Consider the following 12538-nt stretch of genomic DNA (forward strand, 5'->3'; position numbering starts at 1 on the left):
ACACACACACACATATACACACACACACCCATACATACACACACATACATACACACACACCCATACACACACATACATACACACACACCCATACACACACACACCCATACATACACACACACACACACAGCAGCCCTTTCTAATAGAAATATAAGGCAAGCAGTACAGGAAATTTAAAATTTTCTAGTAGCCACATTAAAGAAGTGAAAAAGAAACAAAAAGTTAATTTTAATAACATATTTCCTGTAACTCAATGCATCCAAAATATTATCACTTCAACATGTAATTGGTATGAACACATTCTTAACGAGACATTTTACGCTATTTTATTGACTAAAGCTTAGGAACAGGGAGTAGGTTTTACACTTATGGCCCATCTCATTTGGACTCACCCCATTTCAAGTGCTCAGTAGCCACGTGTGAGTCACAGTCACTGCCTGGGACAGTGCAGCTCTGCAGTGACTGCTGGCTGGGGATCCTGGCCCATGACTTACCAGCCATGTGATGCTGCATTAATTACTCAAGTTTTTAGTCTTCAAATTGCTCATCTTTAAGTTGGGAATAATAATAAGACTTTACCTCACAGGATTGTTGAGAGGATTAAGATAATCCATGCGAAAAGCTAATGACAAAGACTGGCACAGAGTATGCACTTAGTAACTGTTAGTTGGAACTTGTACTATTATTTTTATAAACCAATCTCAAGTAAAGAAAGAGTTGTGATCTCCTACCAAGACATGTTTTACGAAAGCTATTAGGAAATATTCTATTTGAAGTTCCTCATTACTCTCTGTACTTACTGGAGTTGCCAAATGAATTTTAACAGTGATTTGAGATTCAAGCAAAATGGGCCTTGAAGACTTGGCCCTGTCAGTAATTGTTTCCATTAGATGATGTACCAGGACTTTGTATCTGATCTCCACAAGGAAAGCCAGACAGGGACAGGAATGTACTGAGTGAGAAACTTACATCTGCTAGAAAGATCCATGTTGCCAGACATCAGCAAATGCTATCACACTTTATGCGATTAGCAAGAACAGTGGCTTTAGGTAAAGAGCTGATAATTGCACAGATCATTTTGATTTTTGATAACTAATAACTCACACCAAGGAACGGCATTAAAAACCGGTGGCATTTAACATTCAACAGAGAAATAATTAACTTTTAAAGTTAGCCAGTAAAAGAAAATGCCAAGGCAGGATGGTGAGGCAGAGCTGACAACAAGAGAGGATACAATGGGACATTAATTAGGTACAAGCAAACATCTTCCCTAATAGCTCATGTTCTCATTCCCAAAATGTCAACAATAGATATTAACACCAGATGCTGGCATTACATCTCCCCTGACAGTGAGTCTGGGCCATGTGTGTGTGCTCAGAGAAAAGACTCAAGTGATTGAGAGGAAAAATCCGATGGGATAAAGGCTGTGTTTCCTTCTCTTAAATAATTTACAGACCCTTTATGAACAGTGGGTAATGGGGGCTTTCAGGGGACTTAACTAAAACATGGGGAAGGAGAAAGATCGGATCAAGTTAGACACTGTCCACATGTAGGATACTTGGCATATGTCCTGCTTGCCTGGAGGTTCCCTGGGTCAGCCACCCTCCTGCAGGAGACTAGAAAGGTCTCCTGTGTGACATTTGTAAGCAATCTTCTCTTGAGTAAAATGCAGTGAAACCACCATGCCTGTGGTTAAGGGACACAACCACAGTATTTAGAAAATTTTAGAAAAAAGAATCTCTGATCATCTAAAAAATTGTTTTATTAATTTCAAATTTTTCATGCTTTGAGTCAGTGAAAAAAGAGATATAACAAATATAAGGAATTTGACATATTGCTTTGCTGAGTCCTATGCAAGCTAAGCTTAAGATACAAATGGGGATATAAATGGACAATTTACGTTCTGAACTCTGTTGGCTATGGTGGAACCGCCTCTGTTTCCAGAGCAATTGGTCAAAACCTCTCCAAATATTGAGCAGTTTTGAAAACTGGATTAGGAACCACTAATGAAAAAGAACAGACTCAGGGACAAGTGTTTGGCGGGAATGTGTGAAGAGGTAACTAATGAGTGTCACTGAATTCCACTATTAAACAGATGAAACAAAGCCTTTCCAACCTCAGAGCCTCTGCAGATGCTGTTTTCTTTGCCAACAAGGAGCTTCCCCAGCAGTCTTCTCATTCTTAGCTATGTCATTCTTCTTGGTTAAATCTTCGCTTAGAATGTCACTTCTTTGATGAGGAATTTCCCATGCCTACCTACCTAAAGTAGGTCCTACCCCACCCAACCTCCATTATTCTCTACCTCAGCCTCTTCGCTTTTTTTAAACGAAGCATTTCATTTAAAATGTTTTTTAAACAAGCATTTATCACACTTGTGCTTATCTCATTTGTTTCTTTGCTGTACCTTAAGTTCTGAGAGGGCACAGAAGATAACGTCTGTTCTGTTTACCTCATAGTAGGCACTCAACATGTGTTTGATGAACACTGATGAGATCTCTGCTGCCTTCTGTTGCTGCTGACTCCCTCCTTGGGGACAAGGAACACCAATAAAGATCCCAGTGAATGATAAATAATCTAGATCCACAGGCATCTAGATAACCCCTCCTGACGCTCCCTTTCAACATTCATTAAAATGGGCACAAATGAATGAGACAGACTTTCTACCCTCAGGGAGTTTACAGTCTAGGAAAAAAAGGATTGCAGCCGAAGATTAAAAAGTCACTGTACTGAGAGAGGCAAGTTAGGCCATGTGATCAATGTAGGACTCTGGCTGACACTGTAAGAGCAAGGATTTTCAGAGACAGCAAACAAAAACCGACAACTGAAACAAACCACTCCAAAGAGTTGGCAGAACAGTGCAGGGGTTAAGAGCATGCGTTCTGGCTGGCTTCATGACTTACTAATTGTGACATTTTGAGCGAGTTCCTTAAACTCCTTGTGCCTCAGTTTTTTAGTATGTGTGATGGGATTAACAGTAGTATCTATGTCACAGATTGTTATGAAGATTAAATATTTGTAAAGTGCTTAGACTCATAGAAATGGTAAGCCCTCAATAATTGTTAGCTATTAAAAATAATGGTCAAGGCTGGGCCTGGTAGCTCATGCCTGTAATCCCAGCATTTTGGGAGGCTGAAACAGGTGGATCACCTGAGGTCAAGAGTTCGAGACCAGCCTGGCTAACATGGTGAAACCACTGTCTCTACTAAAAATACAAAAATTAGTTGGGTGTGCTAGCAGGCACCTGTAATCCCAGCTACGTGGGAGGCTGAGGCACAAGAATCACCTGAACCTGGGAGGCGGACTTTGCAGTAAGCCGAGATCACGCCACTGCACGCCAGCCTGGGCAACAGAGCAAGACTTCGTATCAAAAAAGAAAAAAAAGAAAAAAGAAAAAGAAAAAGTCAACACTTATGTGGTAAGGTTGTGGAGAAAAAGGTACTTGTATACTGTTAGGAGGAATGTAAGTTGGTATAGCTATTGTGAAAACCAGTATGAAGACCCCACCAAAATTTAAAAATAGAATACCATACAACACAGCAATCCCTCCAAAGAAAATGAAATTAACATCTTGAAGAGATACCTGCACCCCCATGTTCACTGCAGCACTATTCACAATAACCAAGATAGGAAATCAACCAAGTGTCCATCAATGGATGAACAGATAAAGAAAATGTGATAATGTGCTGTAGTGTGTGTGTACACATATACATCTCCTTAAAAAAGAAGGAAATCGGCTGGGCGCGGTGCCTCACGCCTATAATCCAGACACTTTGGGAGGCTGAGGCGGGTGGATCACCAGAGGTCAGGAGTTCGAGACCAGCCTGGCCTACATGGTGAAACCCCATCTCTACTAAAAAAAATACCAAAATTAGCCAGGCGTATTGGCGCGCGCCTGTAATCCCAGCTATTCGGGAGGCTGAGGAAGGAGAATCGCTTGAGCCTGGAAGGCGGAGGTTGCAGTGAGCCGAGACTGCGCCATTGCACTCCAGCCTGGGTGACAGAGCGAGACTCCATCTAAAAAAAAAAAAAAAGAAGAAGACGAAATCCTGTCATCTGCAACAACATGGAGAACACGATGATAAGTGAAATAAGCCAGACACAGAAAAAAAAAGTACTGCATGATCTCACTTATATATGGCATCTAAAAAACAACAGTCAAAGACATAGAAACAAAAAACACAATGGCGGTTACCAGGGGTAGGGAGGAGGAGGAAATGGGCAGATATAGGTCAAAGAGCAGAAACTTGCAGTTAAGTCTAGAGATCTAATGTAGGGCAGGAGGAATCTAGTTAATAATATTGTAGACTGAAAATTTGCCAGGAGAGTAAATTTTAGGTGGTCTTGCCACATAAAAAGGGTAAATATGGAAGGTGACAGATATGTTAAATTGCTTCCCTGTTGATATGGTTTGGCTGTGTCCCCACCCAAATCTCATCTTGAATTGTAGCTCCCATGTGTCATGGGAGGGACCAGGTGGGAGGTAACTGAATCATGAGGGTGGGTTTTTCCTGTGCTGTTCTCGTGATAGTGAATAAGTCTCAGGAGAGCTGATGGTTTTATAAACTCTGCACATGGTCCCTTGCCTGCCACCATGTAAGACGTACTTTTGCACCTCCTTCGCACCTTGTGCCATGATTGTGAGGCCTCCCCAGCCATGTGCAACTGAGTCCATTAAACCTCTTTTTCTTTATAAATTACCCAGTCTCAGGTATTTGTTTATTAGCAGCATGAGAAGGAAATAATACACCCAGAGTAATCATTTTGGTATATATATGAAATATTAAATTATCACTATTTCACTAATTGTATGTATATCAAAACATTATGTTGTACATCTTAAATTCATACCATAAAAAAAATAGGTCTCTTCAAGGACCATGAAACTTGTTTACTAGTTAACTCCATCCACTCTTCATCTACTTAGCCCATGAATTCCAGCATTTGGCCACAGCCTGCTCACACTTTTAAATCTCCTATTGTCCTCTTGCTGTGGCGTGTAGTACTGGCCATGAGCTTAACTGTCAAGCTTGCCTCAAATGCACTTCCAAACACAAACCCTAATCCAGCCTCTCCTGTTGTTTAACCTTTTGTAGTGGCCAACAGAGGACATGCAGGGTGTTCCAACACTGTCCCAGTTCTTGATACTATTTCATATTTGGTTTCCCTTCCAGAAAAGATTAACTTATAGAGGCACAGTGTGACACTTGGACTGGAACCTGGGTATTGACGTCCAGCTGATTAAGAAGAGAAATGAGATTTTTGTGTTTAAGTAATCTTTGCTATTATGTTTCTTTCAGAAATCAACTCTTTCTTAAATTCAGAGCCCCTAAAGCAATATAAAATGACTTCGGTTTGTCCACCCATCTCAAAGTATCTATTACGTTCAAGAGAAGATACCAGGCACCATGTGAAGAAAAAAAAAAAAGCCCGGAAAACCAGATCTCAGTCTTCAAAGGATGATTATGTTACAGTGTAACAAAGCTCAGAAGTAGCTTGCCAAAGAAGGCGCTAACCTCTGATTTTCTAAGGATCAATTACATTCTGGTTTTGAGCACAGAGATTTTAAGCATTGGAGTGCCAATGACTTAAGCCACAAAAAAAGTCCTTCAAGTACCACTGGTAAATAATCATCTTTGTGATGGTTTTTGAATTTCACTTTAATCAAATCCAGTAAGATGTTCCAAATATCATTTATCCTTTAACAATCAACTCTCAATCTCTAAATCCTGGCTTTTACTTTAACCACTTATAAAAATTCTATTATTCTAGTGCTGATTATGGTCTGTCTTGCTGTGCACCAAGCAGCAGAATCACTAAGCCCACAGGCTGCTCTAAGTCGCACGTCACCCCTCTTGAATTAGACCCAGGAAGAGGAGTGTCTGTGAGCAGAGGTCTCTGAGCCAGACTGCCTGTAAGTCTGGGATGTGCTTTGGCAAGTTACTTAGCTTCTTCAAGACTCAGTTTGTTCATTTGTAAAATGGGTCATGATAGTAGTAGTAGTGTCTACTTCATATGGGGTTTGGAGCAATTAGATGAGATGAGTATAAAAGCATTAGAATAGTTCCTGACCTTAGTAACTCAGTCATTTTTGTTATTTAAAAAAGTTCTTAAGACTAATATTGTTCTTTATTTTCTTCATTTCTTTGGCCCTCCATGACAACTATAGAGCACATATTTAGACCTTAGAAAAGCGTTCACCATGCTCTGTGATGAAATCTCATTAGTTCACTGCCACTTAGCTGGAATTCTTTTTTTGTTTTTTGTTTTTTTGAGACGGAGTCTCGCTCTGTCGCCCAGGCTGGAGTGCAGTGGCATGATCTCGGCTCACTGCAAGCTCCGCCTCCCGGGTTCACGCCATTCTCCTGCCTCAGCCTCCCTAGCAGCTGGGACTACAGGCGCCCACCACCTCGCCCGGCTAATTTTTTTTTTTTTGTATTTTTTAGTAGAGACGGGGTTTCACCATGTTAGCCAGGATGGTCTCGATCTCCTGACCTTGTGATCCACCCGCCTCGGCCTCCCAAAGTGCTGGGATTACAGGCGTGAGCCACCGTGCCCAGCCAGCTGGAATTCTTGAGTAGCCACTGCCTGCTGAGCACTGAATTGTGAGAAACTGGTGATGGGGGTGGCTCAATAGAAACAACACCTTATAATTTATCTCAAGGAGATTTAAAGGTAGTTAGACACATATCAGATCCTCTTTTCAGGGGTTTCTTTTATTTTTTCTTAATTGACAATAATAATTTTAATCTGTGGTCTCATTTACATGGGGAAACAATTGGACAAATCTGAATGTATAATCGTGTTTTGCCAATGGCTAGCTGGTACTATAAAGTTATTTTTAACTTTTGGGGCCTCAGTTTCCTTATATTAAAACATGGAGTAGCTCCTGCTTACAGCCTGTTGTGGTGGGGATGCAATGAGGCAGAACAGAAGTTTCTTTACTCTGACTTTGCAGCACAGGCTATAAGGTAAAGAAGAGTGAGTGAATCTGAAATCCTCCAAGGCTTTCATTTCCCTTCCCTCTGACCCTTAAACCACTCTTAAACCACTCTCTGCTCTGCTGGCTCATGTCATTATTCATGTTTCATATTTAGTGCCTACTCAAGCCTATAACTGGTGACAATTTGTTGATAAGACTCTAGAACTTCTACCCAAAGGAGCAGGAGGATGACATAAGCCAGCAGAGCAGAGAGTGGTTTAAGGATACAGTCCTCTAGGCCAGAGAGTCATCTCCTGGAGCCGTAGACTACAAGTCTCCCAGAGGGTAGAAGGAGATGTGTCCCTGTATCCCCTCCCTGACACAGAAGTGTGGGTGCTGAGGGGACTGTGCAAAGCCCTGCAGAAGACATCCCATTTGTATTTTTCTGACAAGCTAACCCCTACTCTGGGTGGATTTTAGGAAGCCAGCTGCACACTGCTGGCAAAGATGAGGTGGAGTCCCCAGGACAGATCTCTGTTGCAGGGCATCTAAGAGGGGGAAGTGGAGGTAGGTGGCTGGGGTTCTCTTCTGCTTCCTGGTTTCCTGTCTTTATTATTTTATCCGCTCTCATTCCAGGTGAGCAGAGAATAGAAAAGCCAGAGGAGAAAGAAAAAACATCCTGAAACACTGGGAATATTCACCCATACATGCCCACCTTTATTAAATAGCATCTACTGTATGCTTGGCACTGTACTCACAAAGATGAGTGAGGCACAAGAGCAGTCCTCAAGGAAATTATAGTCTAATGGAAGAAACAGAAACACACAGGAAACAATGTATGGACTGTGATAGAGACCTGCTTAGGTATTATGGGAGGACTTAGTGAAGGCACATACTCAAACCTAGAATTGAGCAGAAGGAGGTGGGGAGGTATCATGGAAGTTAAGCTGTCATTAAGCAGTAATACAAGAAGTAAGTTTCAGGTAAGTAAGAAGTGATTGCAGGGGATAGAGGAAAGCATCCAGGAAGAAGAGACAGTGTAAACGGAGGCACACCGCAATATCCTGTGAGAAGTTACCAGTACTCTGTGTGGCTGGAAGGAGAAGACACAGGCTGCTCAAACAGTCATGCACAGAGCCAGATAAAGGGACAGGAAGGAAAACAGGCACTGAGATGGCACGGACTCTTGGCTGAACAGAAAGGAGACTGCTTCATGTAGTTCACGTGGCCAGAAGGGAGGCATGTGGTCTTCTTGGGCTACTGTCTGTTCCAAGTCACAAAGCCACTTATCTCTACCTATTCATGTTGTTTCACGTGAGGGGAATGGCTTGGACACAAGAGACCTAGGAAGCTTCATTTGGGGACCATGGAGCCTGGCGCAGAGTTGGGTGCCTGGTGAGTGCTCTAGTTCTTCATCCTAACAAAGTTCGGTGATTATACAAATAAGATGATGTGGTAGGTGAAGGGTTTGTCATGAGGATGTTGTCAACCCATAGGAATCAGATTTCTAGACAGTGTCTATGGTACTAAAATAATGCAGACTTTCCCTGGGGTAGCTCAGGAAGACAGAGAGACATGTGTTTGCTTTCCTGGGGAGGTGAGCTGACCTGATTAAGAGAAATTTACACTGAAGGTGGAGGGGAAGAGAGTAACATCTCTAACCTCCTCCGCAAATGAGAAACTAGCCACAATGGAGGTAAGAGGTATGGGATGTGGAACCCAGTGGCCTATACTTGAAAGCCTTTAAGAGGGTGTCAGATCAGACTGGCCTCAGATCGCAGCACTGAAAGCTTCTCTCATGGCCAATCCCTGTGTGAGGCCCTCATCTCTTTAGACGTCTATGTATCATCAGTTATAAAATAAGCAGAGATTTTTAGAGACACGATAAAAATAATCTCCTGAGTATCACCCAGGCTCATGGGATAGGATTTAAGGTTGGAAAGGTATTGTGGAAAAGCAGTGCCATATGTCAAAAAACATGCAGATTTCCATTGCTCACCACTGTAGCTCTACCACCTGACATAGTACCAGACACATAATAATGCTTAATAAATAGTTTTTGGAAAAGCAGATCAATTTGCATGGAGATCCATGAGCATGAGAGATGAAGCACACTGGCACGTACCTGGATAAGGAGAAAAGTGATATCCTTTTGAGAATATACCAGATGACAGCCAGGTGAAAAAAAAATGATAGACTTCTGACATAGATTATAAAACCACAGATTCAGGACACTGGGACCTCAACTATCTGGACATTTGCTGATGGTGTCATTTAGTTAATGGCAGAGCATCTCACCAACAGGTTATCATCAGGCTTGAAGTAAATTTCAAGTCCAAAAAAACAGGAGATATAATTAGGTCTACTCCATTCTGGATCAAACGATGGCTTCTTAGACAAAACTGAATGCTTGAAGAAAGTCATGAGAGTCTTGGGAAGTAATACAAGTCTCATGACGCATACTAAGGGGGGATCTAGAGACCTCAAAATATGGAACTAAGCTTACTGAAAGGCAGATTTTGTAGTTCAAAGGCTAAAACATAGTCTACTTTTCATAGTGACAAGTTTTGGAAAGGACAATGGCTCAAGGGAATCGAGGAGCTTCAAAATTGTGAAACTGCCCCTATAAGAAGGGAGAAAGGGCATGGTGGTGAGAAGCTACATAAATCAGGAGCTAGGCAGGAAGTTTCTCTGGGTAAGCTGATTTTAAGAGGCCACATATAAAAGTTGGAAAGTGGTACCACCATCAAAGAAATTAACACCAAAGAGAAGAATGCTGAAGGAATGAAAGTTAACTTATAAGTATCACTGAGGTTTCACCAGCGTTGAACAAAGAGGCAGTAAGCACTCTGTCATAGGAAGTTATGGCTCGAGGGCCACTTTGCGGGAAAAACTGTATGGGAGACTTTCTGGAGGGAAGTTGGATTAGATAACCATCCAGTAGTCACCCAATCTTGAGATTTTGTGATTCTAAGCCCAATAAATGCCGGCTAAGTCTAAGTTATGCTACAATAGCCTTCTGCAGAATACCACACACTCCCTACAAAATTCTTTCAGACTGTAGGTAATGGGGAATAGGCAAGATCAGAAGACGTCAGCATACAGTGAGAAGCTTATTATACAGAGGGCTTTGTTTCCAAACTTCTCTGAGTCAAAGGCACATTAGACCCTGCTTTGCAAACAGCCACCTGTCTACTTATCTGAGACAAGTAATAGCATATGCTGGAAGAGTACAACAGGCGGCCAGAGGAGCCAAGATGTCTTTTCTTGCATGTTTTCCTAATTAACTATATTCTTGGATGCCTTTGAAGAAAAGAGTCCCTCCTGAAAACATCCCGGAGTTTGGAGTAAGGAAGGAGTTGCAAGCAGTATTGGTAATTCTAAACTTGTCAAATGGAAAAGCTTCACTCCAAAAAAAATGGTTTTGCAGGAGGGGGTGGGGGAGACATACTGCTAGCCAAATGTCATCTTTGCTTATTCTTGATAAACTTGCTAAAATGTCTCCTAATCCTCAAAAGGTTCTAAGCCATGTTGATCATCTTTTAAAATAAGGTCACTGAATTTAGAGAGCCAAGAAGAATGCAGTTCTCTGAATGTGTTAAGACCACTCAGTAAAGCAGATCTATCTAGAGTTGGACATTTTAAAAACTCCAGTTCTCATGGCCTTCTCTGAAAACAAGGTTGAGGGCATGGGACTTAGCAAAGAGGTAAGGGCTGAATTTGAACTGGGCATGACCTTCAGGACAGGGCAGGAGCTGAGGAATATGAGAAATTGGAGAAAAGTCAGTATCAGGCAATAGAAAAGATCCCCAGAATTCAGTGACAGGACAATTAGGGTCCCCTCTCTCATGCCTCGTATTTTTTTCTGCCCTAGGTCCTCTTGACTTTACCTTGCAAATAGGTCTCATTGATTTCTATTCTGCCATGTCTGCCATATTTCCATGGTTCAGATTCTTATCTACTTGCTTTTCAAGCCCATTCACTGCACAAAAACCCAGGGCTGGGATGTTTCAGGGCGTAAGTAAGGTGTCTAGGGCACACAATTTTAGGAGACACTCATTCTCAGGGTTGTGTCAGTACTGATCCTGAACCTGCACGACCCTCAAAGTGAGTGCCCCCTTACATTTTCACCTTAGGTGGATCTCTGGCCTCACCCTAATGCTGTTCTTGTTAGTTTCCAGAATTGAGGATGTAGCTTCAGTGGGCTGCAACACTCACACCACTATGTGCCCTTCCAGGACCTGAGGTAGGGCTGCCTTTCGTTTCATTTCCCAGCACTCACAGTTACACACCAAATATCCTCATTCCTTTCCTAACAGCAATTCCTCTAACATACACTGTTGCTTTACATAATGAAGAAAGGAGAGACTCCTTTCTTCAAAGACATTCAAGAATACAGTTAATTAGGAAAACATAATCCCCTTCACAAATGCCCCACCTTCTCTTTATCCCGGGCAAAATCCTGTAATCCCCTTAAGACTCTCCCTTGTATTCCCTTATATCCATAAAATTTCCCTTACATGTTACATCTTAAAAGTCTTTCTGTTTTGAAACCACCACTTAGTGTTTCTTCCCTTACATTCCATCACCCGTCTTCCAGAAGATTTATCATATAGTACTTTTAACTGTTTATGTTCCAGTGGCTTGAGGTTACAATCCAGTGGGATAGACAGTGTCTTTCCATCCATGCGTTCTCAGTGACTACCACAATTACTAGCACACAATGGGCCTTCAATTAGTGTCTGTGGAATAAATGAACATGCATTCTGTTGAACAGAAAACCACAGTATTCTTACTATTCTCCTTTAAGCAGGATTAATTCCAGAGTTCAAAGCAATAAAATGAGCCTTCTAACCATGGGAGTAGGAAACCAGATAGGTCATAACACACATGATGGGCCTATCTGTCCAGGTTGTTAACTTTACCCTTTCAGTGTGAACTGGAGAGTTCTGACAGAGCAAGTGAATATCATAAGCAAAGCTAAAATATTTGTTAAATATCATTAATTAAGATGATTAAAGTGAATATTTAATCAACTATAATTAAAATTTCATAGAGAGGGAGTTTGTTGAAGCCATTTGCAAATACTTAATCTGACTTTTTGGAGAGGTGTTCAATACTGCCCTAGGTTTGAGATTTGGAAGCTTCCACAAATGAGCTTAAATTTACTGATTCTGGCCACCTCCTTTCTTAGAAACAAACCTGTATTTTGGCTCTTTAAAAAACTACAAGGTCTTTTCCAACTTTAGAACAAAACACTGGCATGGTGAAATACAGAATGATCTACAGATAGCACAAGCCAAGGGAATGCCTTGTGTCAAACTCCAGATAGCACTGGAAAAAGTCTGATTGCTTTTAAGGCAAAGCTGAAGAGAATGGATAGCAAGAGGCTGCGGAGGGCAGTGTATTCTCTGTTAAGGACGCAGCTATGTGTAAGGTGGGGTACAGTGGTTAGGAGGTGGAAGAGATCTACATCTGCCCTGTTCAGTATGGTAGCCATTAGCCACATGGGTCTATTTAAATTTAAACTCATTAAAATTAAATGAAATTTTAAAATTTAGCTCCTTAGTCTCACTAGCCACATTTCAAGTGCTCAACAGCCACATGTCGCTACTGCCT

General features: G+C 41.6%; 1 protein-coding gene across 12 annotated transcripts in view; it reads right to left on the reverse strand.

Annotated features, from left to right (window-relative positions):
* Positions 1-12538, reverse strand: part of AUTS2 (activator of transcription and developmental regulator AUTS2) — a 1193236-nt gene that overhangs the window by 439031 nt on the left and 741667 nt on the right. The window lies entirely within an intron of this gene.

This window comes from Pan paniscus, chromosome 6 (assembly GCF_029289425.2).
Source record: "Pan paniscus chromosome 6, NHGRI_mPanPan1-v2.0_pri, whole genome shotgun sequence".
Classification (NCBI taxonomy): Eukaryota; Metazoa; Chordata; class Mammalia; order Primates; family Hominidae; genus Pan; species Pan paniscus.